The sequence below is a fragment of the Lissotriton helveticus genome, chromosome 1_2 (genome assembly GCF_964261635.1).
Source record: "Lissotriton helveticus chromosome 1_2, aLisHel1.1, whole genome shotgun sequence".
NCBI classification, from domain to species: Eukaryota; Metazoa; Chordata; class Amphibia; order Caudata; family Salamandridae; genus Lissotriton; species Lissotriton helveticus.
This window is the reverse complement of record NC_136058.1, coordinates 233,620,339-233,632,905: the sequence shown is the minus strand read 5'-3', so window position 1 is coordinate 233,632,905 and position 12,567 is coordinate 233,620,339. Positions and strand designations below refer to the sequence as shown.

The 12,567-nt window shown below is 41.0% G+C and overlaps 1 protein-coding gene across 2 annotated transcripts in view; it reads left to right on the top strand.

The window, feature by feature from the left end:
- Positions 1–12,567, top strand: part of LOC144800069 (cytochrome P450 4B1-like) — a 247,523-nt gene that overhangs the window by 28,244 nt on the left and 206,712 nt on the right. The gene's annotated exons all lie outside the window — the stretch shown is intronic.

Sequence of the window (12,567 nt, the reverse complement as noted above, 5' to 3'; positions counted from 1 at the left end):
CCAGTGTTGGCCTAAAAGAGACGTTACCACCAGTGAGAGCATAAACATAAAGGAAAGAAACTGAAGCACCCTTTAGTAACAATTTAACATTAAGCCATCTACCATCCGCATCTGATTCTTGTGAAATAAATTTAACTGGAAGCGATTTACGACAAAGAATCATAACTCCATTACGTTTACCATCACCTTGGGAAAAGAATACTTTCCCTACCAAATCCTTTTTTAGTTTTAAAGATTCAACATCTGTAAGGTGTGTTTCTTAAAGAAATACTATATCAGCACCTAATTTAGCTAGATGGGTTAAAACTCTCTGCCTTTTAATAGGAGAATTCAATCCCCTAACGTTCCAGGAGATCAATTTTAATAGCATAATATATTAAAAGAAGAAATAAATAGAAACATTTAGCAAAAGTCTAATTCAATGAAATAACAGTATAGGATGTGAACAAAAGGAAGACAAGGTAAATGATCAATTTAGTCATAAAACAAAGAAATAGAAAAGGATCAATTAATCTAAGCCAAGAAATTAAACCAGACTGAGAATTACTAAGAAAAATTGGTATGATAGACGAGAAGTGAAAGACTGGAGAAATAGGAAAAGTCAGATACGTAATGACAAGTGTAATTATGGAGATGAGTAGAAAGGAAAAAATGGAAATAGTGGAGACACCAAAAGAGAGAAAAAAAATGCAAGAAAGAACAAAAAAAAGACAAAACAGATAACATACCTACAAAAAATGAACATAGATGTGAGGAGGGATGTAGCTACATGGAGCAGAGGAATCGTCCAAGGATGACTTGACGGAACAGGGAGAAGATCACGCTACAACGTAGACATAGCTGTGGAGACGAAGAATAACAAATTTAACGTTAATTTATAAATTAGGCAATGAACAAGAGAATACTGAAATTAATTAATGGAAATGAAGATTCACAATAACAACCATAAGTTGTGAATCTATTAATGGTAAAATATTATCCTATAAATGATTTGGACAATATATAACCTGCAATAAAAAGAATGATGCCAGCACAAATGCAAAGTTCAGGATAATCAAGGATTATGTGAAGAGGTAGATCCTGAGGAGTCCACAGATCCGTGTTGTGCGAGTTGATGAAGCTTTGCAGTCGAATTGGACCTTCGTATGTTGTTGTTCTGTTGTTGTATGTAACCTTAAAAAGACAAGAGTGGACTAGACCTTACCTTGCTCCCATTGAGCGAAGATCTGATCTCATGCTTAGAAAGGCTTTGCATCTGGCTGCAGTGGCCTTGGAATAATCTTGTGCAAAGAACAATGTCGAACAAGACCATGAAATCCGTTGAATAGCTTTAGCTGGCACCAAAACTCTCAACATATCTGTGTACTCTAGAAAATAAAGGATGGCTCCTCTTGGTCGCTGGGATGGTGAACCATTGGGGGCATACGACCCATCCTATGGGTTGCGCTGTATGTTGAGCACAGTGTCCTCTGGCATATTAAGAATTTTGGGAAGGAAGGATTTAAAGAATGCAAGAGAGTTCATACCTTCGGCCCCTTCCACCAAACCGTAAATACGAATGTTGTTTCTCCTGTTACGATTTGCAAGGTTTTCAACCTGCTTTTGAAGTGTTGACACTTGAGAATGAAGGAGGGTAACACTCTTAGAGGTATCCTTAAAGGAGGAGACATTCTGTTCAACTGCTATGAGTCTTGCATCTAGCTGAGAACAGCTGTCTGAAAGGACATGTAATTTGGAATTGGTTTCCTCAACAAAAGGTCTAAGGGCCCTTATTTCCTGTAGTAACACATCCATTGAAACTGGTGAGGTTGGTTTAGTCAGCGAAGGGGAATCTTTTACAGGTGTTTCACTTTGGACTTTCCTGATAGTACCTGAGTGGGTTCCGTTATTATGTTATAGCCCTATGGTGCAAGTAATCCTGAATCTTCCAGTCTAGAAAGTTCTGAGAAGAGCTTTGAGTTTTTGATTAAAGAGCGTTTTGGCTTAGACATAATGGAGAGGGATCCTTTCGTTCTTCCCATCAATCTGAAGCTAGGTAGAAGGGTGAGTCTTGATATGAAACTCAAGAATTGTTAGATGTGCAGGCATCAAAATGAGGAGCAAGTATATTCCAAAAAGAAAAACAATTTGAGAAATACTGTGCAGCTTGGGTAAGATTTGAGGACTTGTGTATCCACTGTAGCGTTAATAAAATATAAAGTCAGTCTTTAGCGTGCCTTTTACTTCATATTCATATAATGCCAAGAAACCAATATGGAGAGGTATGGAAGGAAAAAATGAAAAAGTACCTACTTGTTGAGATGATATGCAATGACAGAGTGCATGAAAACATGTATATTTTATACAATAACCCAGCTATTCATTGCATCTAGCTGAAAAAACATTCTGCAAAATGGCGGTCACAACCACATCCCTTCAGAACTTTGTAAGTTGATGAGGAGAAACTGTGTTGTTGGACTTCTTTATGTTTCTGAAAAGAGGTAATGCTGGGTTTATAATTTGTAGAAAAGGCTGATAGTTGCATAAAACGGAGTCATTTTCGCCGCTGTTGACGGAAAACGTTTGCGGCTCGGATCGAAAAAAAAAAGACAAATTGGCGGCTGCAATATCGCCGCGTCATCTAGAGAGGTTTACCTGAAGAATAAATCTTTCTGGTGCGCTGAAAGCGTGTGAGCAAGGTCACATCCTGGTCTGCAACTCCTCAGAAGGACACTCCTCTGGGCAGCTTTGCATGGGTTTGTCTTGAAGCGCGATACCACTGCACCGGTCCGAAGAGCCTCACTGAGACGCCACCATGCTCGTCGGGCGTCTAGCCCTGCCCCCCATAAACAAACACCTCTGACTGACCGGGAAGCTCTGTCATATTTGACCTTTGCCAATTTGATCAGTGACGCGGTTATATAGGGAAGCCCTCACATAATTGAGAGGCCCCACTTGCAGACTAAGAAGCAGAGCACAATTCTAACATGTTTCAGCTGCATACAGGGGGAGATTTATATAAAATTCAGACAGCGCAGCCCCCTGCGAGGCTGCGCGGTGTTGTGCGACAGGGAAGGAGCAGGAAAGCGCCATATCTTCAAAGATACTTTTGTGACGCAAACACAGCACAAAAGCTTAGTAAATCTCCCCTACAGTGTAAATGCATATGATTCTTTACTTAATTTCTTTACATCTCTGTAGATAGTTTGTGTTTGGGTGAGTTCATGCTGTGAGACCTTCCAGTTTTGTTGGGCCCACTTCTATCCCAATCTCAAAGATGATGTGCCTGCATTGCATGACACAGAGGTACTAAGATTAGCACTTTTTCACAGCCTTCTATGATATTCCTTCTTCAGGTGGTTAAGCACCTTAAGTAAGCTATGCTTTGGCTTTTCCAGAATTCTTCTGAAGATAGTAACACAATTCAGGTACATAAATACCTTCCTGTCAACCAGTGTTCGCACTATGAGTTTCAGAAATGTTCCCGGTGCTTTCAATAAGCACATGGGAATCCTTGTGAACACACGAAAGACATAATGAAAGTTGAAAGCTGTTACCTCCTGCTTCTTCTTCCACACTGATATCTGTTATTAAAATTCCTCGGGTGAGTACTAAAACTCAGTGGATGTCCAGCAAGGCTATTGACCAGGTGTGTCAGGAACATGCACCCTATTATATCTCTGCTGTTGATTATTCATTAGTCAATGCAAGTTCTGATATCAATATCTTTTGCAGGCAACCATACGTGGCACTGCATAAAGCATTTTTCTCTGACAGAAGCAGCTTAGGCATTGCCAGTGGAAACGCTGTGTTTCCTTCACCTTAAAATGGAGGATGGAAACTCAGAGTAGAGGATCTGCTGATTTACTGTGTGTAGTAAATCTTGGATAATATTTAGCAAATTAGCAATTCTAGGTCGTCACTGTACAGAAAGAGAAAACAAAAGTAAAGATCCATAAGATTCTATGATAAAATAAGAAAGTATGTAACCGTTATATAGCAGTACAAATTTCAGAATAGTTTAATTGCGACAAAAGCTATACAATCCTTCTGTTATATTTACCAAAGAGGCACGTCATTTGTCAAGTACTTATGCATTTATAGAATGCGCAGCAACCCAAGATGCCCCTGTTGCTATATGACCTAATAAGATCTCTACCAACAGCTGCACCTAATGATTCTCATGAGAAAAGTCTGTTTTTTAAGCACCCTGTGTACTTTCAGAAGGTTAAATTCACCTAGAAGAGAACTCCAAACATGAGCCACTTGGACAATAAAAGAGTTGCTGTTGTTCTTGCCATTTAGTGGCAGTATTTAGCGGTTACTGCCCCCTGAGAAGTTGATCAGAGCCTGAGCTTGGCTTAAATGCTTTCAGCAGTTTTCTTGATGCTCAATGTACCAGACAGAGGGATTTGAAGTAGATCCTTTTCAGGCCCAGCAGCTACTGGAGCGCCAAAGAGATGTAACTGGACTTAAGATTCAACAAGTGCAGCTTTTTGTAAAGACTGCATTAGACGGATGACTGTGACTGCAGCTCAAGTGTGTCGCATATTGCCAAAATCAACTTACAAAAAGACAAAGGCATGTATAATAATGCTAACTGGCTGCAAAAATGATATGGTTGGCCAAATTAAGTGAAGCAGTTTTAGATTAAAAAAATCTATTGGGAGACTGCTGAGAGTTCAGCTTCTATTGGGATCTTTGGGAATTGCCTTCAGGAGTGGGGAACCACATATGATGTTAGGTGAGAGTCGAGACCTGCAAGGGAGAGCCTAGGGAGTGTCTGCTATGGTGTCAGCTTTGCTAGGATCTGAAAAGAAAGAGGTTATAAATCTCTGCTGATTGTTATTGATAGTTGATTGTTCAGAGCTGCATCTTAGAATCTTTCAGGCTCACCATGATTTGTGTGTTCTACGTAGGTAAGAACACAGGCACCATCATACAAGGGAGTTCAGATGCTTAGCAGATGGTCAACACTACCATTTATAAACCAATGGCCACCCAGCCATGTAACTAGTTTGTGTGAAGTTTCAAATAAAGGCAGGGCAACCAAAGGCAGCATTCATATTATTCAAGTGTATACTAAGATTAAAAAAGCACCAGAGTAGAAGTGGGTGGCAGGCCATGTTGAATGCAGCTGAAAGGACTGACAAAATAAGTGCATTTATTCAATAGTAATCTATCTTCAGTCTCATCTCATCAAGGACTGAAATTGTTATCAATTTGGTGCTCGTTTTAGGTTAGTAAACTGTTAGTCAGTAGTCCAGAATGTTTTGAGACATGGTGAAAGTCAGCATTTGAGTTGGTGCTCTGCTTTCCAGTAGTTTTGGCAGAGAGGGTAGTTGGCAGACAGTTCAGAAGATTCTGGGTCACCGGATTCAATTAAGGCTTTTTCAGCAGTCGTGGGACTAGTGGTGATGCTTATGCTAGGGTAGCCAAACAGCATCTGGTAAAGTTCTATGGGTAAGAAGAGGAATTGTGTATTTTTCTTAGAGTTTATTGGGAAAGTGTCATAAGGCGTATGAAGAGCGACAGGGTAATAGATTCTTATCAAAGTCTTCTTAAGATGGGGACTGAAAGTGGACTGGGTAGAGGGCACCTTTGATTGTCATTATTTTCTTTACCAGGTGCTCTTTAATGTCCCAACTGAATTGGAGATCCTTTATTTGCATGGTGTTGAGCACCTGCAAATTATAGAATTCCTGCTTCCTTTTAAGCATGTACTTTTGTGGCACTTTTGTGAGGTGGTCAAGAGGATTCCCCAAAACCTCCTCAGCTTCAAGAGTAGTATAATGGAGAGGTACATTCACCATGTATTCCTTTGTGTGAGTACATATAGCTGAAGATGCTAGCACACCGAACCTTCAGCCAAAACTCAACCCCTCCCAAAAAAGTTGGGGGTTCCAGTCAACGTGCATCGGCAAACAAACAGGTGAGATTAACCGGTAGCACTGCGTGTTGAGTGTACGACAGAGGTGTTGCACCTTGAAGTAGTGTGCAGCTACCTTCTCAGAGAGTGTGCATTCTATAGCATGGGAGACAAGTCCTTAGACTGTTTCATGTGTTGGACAATTTACCCTGCACCCTTCAAAATCCAAATGTAAGCATACATTGTCTAATGGTACACACATTCTCTGACTAGATTGCTCAGACTATGGTTGCCAGTGTTGTTGTGTTGTGTATACTCACTGTTAGACCTGTCAGCCTTAAGGTGGTCTTCCACCAAACGTTCTGCCTTCCTTTTCCATTTCTTGCTTATCTCGATTTTTGCTGTCCGTAGGACTCTATGCACTTTACCACATCTAACCAGTGCTTAAATGCACGTGCTCTCTCCTTAAAACATGGTAACCTTGGTGTATCCCCAATTGGCATATTTAATTTACTTATAAGTCCCTAGTATAGTCAGTACATGTGCCCATGGCCTGTAAATTAAATGTTACTAGTGAACAAAAGAAACAAAATTGATGGACGGAATGCAGAACAAATCAAAATATTCACCCCCAGTCAAGAGATCTGGATTAATTCCATCATTCTTTTGCTCACCATGCCACCCCAGTTTAGACCTGGCCATATGCAAATCAGTCTTGACTCTGTGCCTCATGGGAAAAGTTCAGCCAGAAGAGCCAAGCCAGGTCCTCCCTGGACCGGAAACAAGCATCCTAGGACCAGTTTCGGGGTTTCACAACCTCTTCAGCAAGGATAGCTTGATTCCAGTGGCACTGTGAGCCCAGGACCCACGTCTGGGCATACCTGGTGCACTTAGGGCGAGAAAGCTAAAGATGCACAATTGATAGAGGGAATGCAGAACAAATCAAAACATTCACCCCCAGTCAACAGATCTGGGTTAAATCCATCATTCTTTTGCTCACCATGCCACCCCAGTTTAGACCTGGCCATATGCAAATCAGTCTTGACCCTGTGCCTCATGGGAACAGTCCAGCCCGAACTGCCAAGCCGGGTCCTCCCTGGAGCAGAAACAAGCATCCTAGGACTGGTTTCGGGGTTTCACCCCTCTTCATGCTCTCCATGCCACTAGATTCAAGCTATCCTGGCTGATGAGGGCTGAAAGCCGAAACCGGTCCTAGGATGCTTGTTTTCAGTCCAGGGTGAACCTGGCCTGGCAGTTCGGGCTGGACTGTTTCCGTTGGGCACAGGGTCAAGACTGATTTGCATATGACTGGGTCCAAACTGGAGTGGCATGGTGAGCACAAAAAAGATGGATTTAGGCCCAGATCCCTGTACTGGGTGGAATGGATGACATTGTTCTGCAATCTGTCCATCAATTGTTCTATTTGCACTAGTGAGCCTGCAACACTGATTGTGCCACCCTCTTAAGTTACTTTTTAAACATATCTGAGGCTTGACATGCAATCTGTTTGTGAAATATTACATTGCCATTTTGCCTTGGCAAAATAAACCTTTTACTGGGCACAAACCTTTTTTTTTAATACATATTTTTAATGCATATATGTTACCCCTAGGGTAGGCCCTGGACAGCCCAGAAAGCAGGATGCAGTGTACTTAAAAAGTAGGACACACACTTTTAAGCTTTATATGTCCTGGTAGTGAAAAACTCTTACATGTGTTTTTCACTAATGGATGGCCTACCTCTCCCATAGGATAACATTGGAATGACCTTATATCATCTAATAAGCTGTACTTTCCAAATGGGAGCAGGTAACTAGTTCATGTTTGGTCACTTTGAAATTGTAATGAAAAGTCTTCACTTATGGTGAAGTCGAATTTTAAATTACATTTTTGAAAATGCCAGTTTCAGAAAGGTGGAATTTTCTTGCTGTAATCATTTAGTATCTCTAGCCTGTCTCTAGGTCACATGACTTTGTTTATGTGACAGTTGGACTTTGTGTATTCCTCCTTGACAGGCACCCACAGTAGAGAGCTTAGGAGTGCCTGGATGGGTCATCACTGGAACGCTGGGAGGATAGAGCTGAGCACACCCCTACTTATACTTGAATAGTCCTTGTCCTGCCTCCAGACAAATGACTGCATACCCCTTGTAGTTAGTCTGGAGCCAGGGCGGGAAAGGAAGGATGCTTCTCCCCCACTTCAAAGGCACAGCTGGGTATAAATACTGGACCTCAGGCACCAACTCTTCAGTATATGTCTTAACCTGTGGATACTGAACCCTGCTTTGCTGCTGAAAGGACTGCCACTCTGATGGACTGCTGCTGTGAAGGACTTCTTCCCTGCTGCACTTTTGTCTGGGTGAGGACTAGACCTGTATCTGTTGAACCCAGGACCCAAAAGTGACTCCAAGGGTTAGTTGGCTAACCCCCTGACTTGAGCCTGAGGGACAGAAGGCTTCAACAACCGGCTTGAACCAGCATCCGTGACTCTACCATTCTAAATAGTGCCATCCCAGTCCTGGACCCTTGGAGGTATGCATAAGGTGGTCTGGCAACCTCTGTCGATACAGCAGAACCAAAGCTTCTCCTCAGCTGTGTTGCGCAAAGACCCGCATCGCATTGCAACTGTCGTCTCATCAGAACCGCTGCTGCGTGACACATCCTCAGCAGAGTGCTTCACGTCCTTCATCAATGGAAGCCTCGATAAAAAGATGCTGGACTCCGCATCGAAGTCAAACAGCTCCTTGGAAGCAACAGATGCCCTGACTGTGCGATGCATCCTTAACACTGGATTTCAAATTACAAGCCCTCGTCAATGGAATCCTCGCCAATGATGCAGGTCATCGCACCACAGCCTTGCAGCACCTTGGAACTGATGCATCGATTCGAATGTGCAAGGCATCTTGGATGCGGGTTCCCACAATGCTCCGCAAACCAGGATTTAAGCTACTTCATTCAGCGGGTCCCTGTAGCCAGCCCATGCTCTATACTAGTCGGCCTGAACTTGTGACTTTGTCCCAGTCCGGAGTGACCAAATGGCCACAGTTGGTGTTTTGTGCTCTTTGGCTCTATTTTTTACTAAAACTATAAATCTCTGGTTCTACTGTTTGGATTTATGTCATTTTGGTCTTGTTATATTTATTATAAGGTACTCTATTTTTCTAAATTTGGTGTTGCCACTTTTCGAGGTGTACTTTTTACTGTTTTACTGTTTGAAGTGTTGCACAAATACTTTACACATTGCCTCTAAGCTTGACTGCTCTGTGCTAAGCTACTGAGGGTTAAGAGTAGGTTCATTTAGGGTTTGCTTGGGACTTTCCCCGATAAGTATTGTGGTTGCTGCTTGAGAAGGGTTTCACCCCCTCAACCAGTAGCCCAATTTCTTACACTGACTGACTGGACGTAGAAAGACATTTGCTTCTCCTTCTGATTCTAAGTTTGGGAGTCTTCTCAGTTCATGAAAATTCACATCTGCAAACCAGGTATCACTGGAAAATCTGCTTTAGTAATATCTCTGATTAAAAAGCTCTACGTTTCTGAAATGTGCCAACCATCTTTGATGTATGTATGTATAAATTTATGATCTAACATAATAAAATGCTAATTGAATAACATAACAGCTATTATTAAATACATTACAAGCTAAACAATAGTGATGTAATTTAAAAAGTTTAAAATAGTAATTAACATATTCGTTATTTAATTTTAGTTGTAGGTATACAAGAGTGCATGTTTATAGGTACAGAGGACACATTTTATTATTGTAACAGGACCACATTAGACATGGGTTGCTGTCCACCGAACAATATTATATACAGGGTAGTATATTTTTTAAATCAGATCATGAATGGGAACATTTAAACAGGCAGCACATTGTACACTTTAATTTTAACATCACATTTGTTTTTTTACACCACACAGTTCTGTAGTGCGAAGAGTTCAACGATTATTAGTCTAGTGATTAATTAGGAATACTATTGCCAATGCTAATAATAAAAATCAAAGTAATGACAATAATATTAAGATAATACCAATAAAGTTACAGTCCAGTATATTACAGATTACATATCTCGTTTAAAGATTTTGAACAAGCTTTGAAAAGCCAAGAGCTCTGAGCTTTAAATAGCTGATCTACTGGCATACAAATGCATGCATCAAGACGCATGTGCTTAAAAAATCTTGAAATGTGCTTCAGCTGAAAGAAAACTCTTTTACTGCCATGCATCATGACCCTTCCGAATGCAAGCATGTGTTGTGACACATTTATGCCTGCATCATTACACCCGTGCAGAAGCTTCATGGTACAGTCACCATTTTGTTATTTTTTCCAAGATTGGTAGATTTATCAAGGCTTTGGGCTGGTGCACAGACACAAAAAGTGATGCAAACTGGTGCAATGTGTTGATAAACGAATTACTTCCCAGTGCAAAAGTTGCCAAAACATAATGCAAACAGCACTTTGCAATACTTATGTTACCTTGCGTAAATGGAGAGTTCCATGGGTGATACATTGACGATCCCAATGCAGCCTCCTAAGGTTTTTCATTCAAAACCCTGGGGCATATTATCAAGGGGTTTATCTCTGCTTTTTTGGCTTTAAAAGCCAAGAAAGCGGAGATAAAATTATCTCCCTATTACCTAGCTGTCGCTAACACCAGTTAGCGACAGCTAGTAGGAGATAGCGACCATCTTGGGCCCCACTTTGCATGTCAGTGATATTTATCACTAATGACATGCAAAGTGGGCGTGCCCAGATGTTAGTGACTGGAAACAGTCGCTAACATCGCTATCTCCTATTACCAACTTTTGGAGATATTCGCGCTAAGCGCGAATATCTCCAAAAGCTAACACCTGCCCCAGAGCAGCTCTTAGCCATGTTATCCAATGGGAGGTGGATAACATGGCTAAGAGCATTAGCTCGGTATTGCATGAATATCGCTGACTTTTCAGCGATATTCATGCATTGCGGCCGTTTTTTATCGCATTTGCGATAAACCTTGGTAATACCAAGGTTTATCTGCGATATTTTCTGGCTATGCTTAGCGTTAAAAAATTCGTTGCTAAGCATCGTTAGCGATAAATATCGCTTAACGTTGGTAATATGCCCCCCTATCTATTAATAATAGTAGACAGAACCTCATGCCGAAAAATAATATAGCCTTATAGCCCGCCGTAGCGGGCTATACCAGCTATTAAAGGCCCGCTGAATCCTTAAAGGCCCGAGCCGAAGACAGCTGGACTTTAATAGCCGGTATAGCCCTGCTACAAAGGGCTATAAGGCTATTAGAACATTCTGCCACTAGAGGGCAGAATGTTCTAACAAATTAAACAAACGGTTCACGAAGCTCGAGGGGATATAAATCCCTTTGAGCTTCGAGAAGCCTTTGTAGAACATTGGAATGTTGCTCTGCGGGCCTTTACCGGCCCGTAGAAGCAGAGAGCACTCCATTTTCTGCAATGGAGCTCCCAACATTCCAATGTTCTAATGCACCTTGAGGCATGAGGAAATCATACAAAAGCAGAAATGCTTTTATCACTCCTAACTTTTCGGACATTGCATGTGGGATGCATTGTGTAGCACATTACTAATGAAGGAAAAGTTTTAAAGATAGCCTACAGGACAAAACCAATGCTATATGTAGCTCACAAAAATGTGACCCCAAGAGTGGCAGACTAAAATAATATGTGTGAGAGCATATTTTAATGAAGATGCAACCCAGCTGCAAATTCAATGATAAAAAAGTTTTCAACAAAAAAAACTAATATGAAGGGGAAATATGGGGGATAGTGATAGGCAATGCAGAGGAGTAAATGCTATGTTATAGATATTTAAAATAATTATATAAGCAAAACGGCAAGAGGGATGGGGTGATGGTGGGGAACGAAATGTATTAGCTTAAGTGGGGCCCGATGGAGGGATGCGATGGGGAATCAACACACGAGGAGATAGCAGTAAATACACATTTACTCTCAGGGAGTGCTGAAAGCAAAATAAAAAATAGTCCCCTCAACTAAGCAGTGGAAGGCTACATTTCATCCAAAAAGAATGATGTGAGACTGAAGGCTCCTGGTGGAGACAAACACAATAATAGGAATGAAACTCATGTAATGAGGAACAAGAAAGTGACATAGACAACAAAGCCATCCAGTCATGAGCACGAGGCTGACCAAACATCCACTCTATGAATATGTAAACAAAAGGTCTGGCTAACTCAGCTAAACCTCCCCATAGCAGAGACTTACAAATTGAAGTGTTAGTTGATAAGATGTGATAAATAATTATATTACCCTCTTTCCAATCAATTTCTATTTAAACTTAAATAATTAAAATAAATGTAATGAACGTTGGGATTGGTTAGTAAAATAGTACAGAAAATGTACAGAACCATTTGCTAACCAAAACCAACATGAAAAAATGTTCATGGTCCTGATTCCTGGTGGGCCAGTGAATACTGATCTTGGCCAAAGCCCTGTTTGCATATGGTTTGGAATTCTGAGATTTACTGTAAACATCGCACCTTCCCAATTTCCCCTGGTAAAGTTTATCAAGTCAAAGTTGACGAAATTCATAGGGAATAAAATGTAGTTCTGGATGTAATTCCTCAGTGTCCTGAGGAAAACACGGAATAAGAGGTATTTGCCTGGTACGATCAATACCCTACCCTTTTCTGGCCCACATTGAATCAGAGTCTAGATATTTTATAAAGATGATTAAAATTAG